Source organism: Propithecus coquereli, unplaced genomic scaffold (assembly GCF_000956105.1).
Source record: "Propithecus coquereli isolate 6110/MARCELLA unplaced genomic scaffold, Pcoq_1.0 Scaffold354, whole genome shotgun sequence".
Classification (NCBI taxonomy): Eukaryota; Metazoa; Chordata; class Mammalia; order Primates; family Indriidae; genus Propithecus; species Propithecus coquereli.
In genome coordinates this window covers 363,901-367,184 of record NW_012149219.1, presented here as the reverse complement: position 1 = coordinate 367,184, position 3,284 = coordinate 363,901, and positions in this window count along the sequence as shown.

Genomic DNA, 3,284 nt, shown 5'->3' with positions numbered 1-3,284 from the left:
GGGGAAGCCTGACGCGGTGCCCGGAAACCCAGAGGGACCCTGGTCAGTGACCGCTTGGCTTCAGGTAGAACGTGCTTGGCAGCTGGCGCTCATCCTCCCGCTCTTGAATATTTTCACTTCTACAGAAGAAAGGGGATGTAGAAGGAAGGAGAAGCCAGGCAACAACAAAGGTGGCGGGTGGTCCCCTGCGTCCCCGGTATACTCCAATTGCAAGAGTCCAAGATCAGGCTGATGTTCAGAAATGAAACCCGGAGCCACTAGCGCTCATCCTGGGAGACCTGCCAGCGAAAGCACTCAGAGTCATCCCGTGGGAGTCAAGCCCAGAGCAGCAACCTCCAGGGGTAGCTCCCAACAGCAGCGATGATGGGATGTATTTGACTCTTGCCAAAGAACCCTTGGAATCCAGGCAGGCAATCTCCCCACACAGTTCATTAATCTCACAGGGACATCATCCTGCATGTCAGTGGTAGGATGTGTCGGGCCTCACTTACTGCATTAGGGAAGGGTTTTTCTGGACTAAGGAATTTCGTAAATACATGTATAAGTAAATTGAAGCTACGCACATTTAAAGCCGCTGTTTCATGAACAGATTTTTATTTACAAAGACTATTCTGTCAGTAGTGTGGGTTTATGAGACAGAGGGAAGGATCTGGTTGGTCTTGAAGAGACCAGTTAAGAAGCAATTAAAATAATAGCATAGAAGCCACAGTGCGATTGTGAGCCCAGGCAATGGTGGGGACGGTGCAGAAAGGGGTGAATGTCAGAGGCCAGCCCGACAGCCAGAGGTGAGGGGAGGAAGAGCCCAGATGGCCGGGCTGCCTTGTGCTTGTGCTGGAGGCAGGGAGGCACGGGCAGAAGCAGGTCTGGGCGCAGGAGCGTGGACATATTGAAATTGACATCAGGGAGGGATTTAGCAGAAAAAATTAAAAAGAGAAACAAATCAGAAGCAATATTAAAATTCAAAAATTATACTTGCAGAAGGGCAATTCTAAGTACATTTTAAGGCAGTCGAGTTATGTCTCGTTGTCTACTCTTCTGCGGTTTCTTTTATTTTCCTTTGCATCACTGTGTGAACACTAATTATGAAAACACGTCTTTTCCCCAAAGAGTCTGTCAGTAGTTCTAAGAAAGCACTGTGTGCCAGCCACATGTGTTCACTTCAGTGGGAAATGACTAGAAACCTTGGTGAGCATCCTCATCTCTGTTTAAACAAAATGCCTGGTGACAGAAAACAGCAGCACCAACTGTGAACAGTGCCCTCTTAATTTCTCAAAGAGCAACCTCATGTTCACACTGAAAATTATGGCGATTCCTGTATGAGAAGGAGTTTGATTGAATTGTGTAGCCCAGTTTCTCAACTGCAGCATTGTTGACGTTTGGGGCCAGATAATTCTTTGTTGTGGGGGCCATTCCTGTGCAATGTTGGATGTTTAGCAGCCTTCCTGGGCCTCTAGATGCCGGTAGCATCTCCCTCAATTATCACAACAAAAAATGTCTCCAGACGTTGCCAAATGTCCTCTTGGCCGGGACACAGTCACCCCCCACCCCAAGTAAGAACCATGGATCTCGGAAATTTATCCATGCCAAGAAGGCATGCTAGTAGGAGGGAAACAGAACAACAACAAAAAATAAGTCTTAGGGATTAAATCTAACATGGCCCCAGGGAATAAGAAAGAGAAGAGATAAAAATGAAAATGTTTCACCATTAATTTTACAGAAGTTCTCCAGACCAGACTATGATTGAAATGTCAAGCCAGAGTAAGAATTAAGGTTGTTCCTGTCTCTCCCTCCCACTCCCAGCCCGAAGTTCCTCCTCCAGTGAGCTGGGAATTTCCACCTGGGGTCTGTGGATGCATTGGGCGATCAGCCACACATGCCCCTAAAATTACTTGCAAAATGTGTAGAATGGTAACACTTTCCCGAACACTTTGACCAGATTACCAAAGAAACCTAAGACTCAGAGAGGTTACGAACTACTTCCCTAAAGCATTACCCACTACCTCATTTGTACATAAGGTCACGCATAGCCCATTATTTATTTCTTCTAAATAACTCCAGAAGATACAAATTCTCATTTGTGTTTATTCTTTTTCTTCTTATCCATAATCATACACTAAAAATAACACAATTTACAAAAAGTTCATTTACACAGAGCTGTATTTCCATCTTAAATACAATTTTAGCAGAAGTTTAAAATACAACAAAATTGAAATTCTTTGCCTTTCTGTGGAATAGAATTGTAGTTTTACCTGACTTACCAAAGATGCAATTTCGCTGTGGTGTATGGATGCTTTTGTCTAGAGAAAATAACTTCACTTGATTTCTCCCATAGACACTATGGGAGATTCCACAGTTCCCCTTCCTACCCATGTATGCCCTTTGCCCTCACCACAGGGTCCCCGCTGCCACCTACAGGTCACCCTGCGTTTGTCAGCTGATGCGAAGGTGTCTCTGTGGAGGAACAGGGAAAAACCATGCCATGTTCTTCCTATGTGACAGGTACATTTCCTTTTCTTGCATGAAAACCAGGGCCATGGCAGAGGAGATGCTTGGGGGAGACAAAAACACATTTCATGAGTTACTCTCATCATCCGTCATTCTTAATAAACTGATGGTAAAAGTGCCATCTGCCCCTCAGTTTACCCGTCAGGGAAGGTTAGGGCCAAAAGCACAAGCCAGGAGCACGTCAACCAAGCCCTCGTGTAGACACCTAGTCATTAGTCCCCTGCTCAGTGGACACTGGGTGTGGTCAGCAGAGTAATAGCCCCCCTGAGATGGCCGCATCCTAATCCCTCAACCTGTGACTGTGTCACCCCCATGGCAAAAGGGAATTTGCAGACATGATCTTTGGATTAAGAGTGTTGAGACGTGGAGACGATCGTGGTTATCCGGGCGAGCTCAATGTAGTCGCAAGGCCCTCATGAGAGACAGGCAGGAGGGTCAGGTCAGAGAAGAAGACGTAAGGACGGAAGCAGAGGTCAGAGTGATGCCAGTCACGAGACGAGGGGTGCTGGCAGCCTCTAGAAGCTGGCAAAGGCGAGTAAATGGGTTCTCCCGGGAAATGGATCCAGCCCTGCAGACCCACTGTGGACTGCTGACTTCCAGAATTGTAGGATATAAAGGTGGGTGGTTTTCAGTCACTAAGTTTGTGGTGATTTGTTATGCCAGCAATAGGAAACTAATACACTGGTTTATTCACAAAGTAGCCGGTCCTGGGGGCCCTCAGCAACCGGACCGCTGCAGGGCCCAGAGACCTGCTTGCTGTTCCCTCCCCTAGTGCAGCC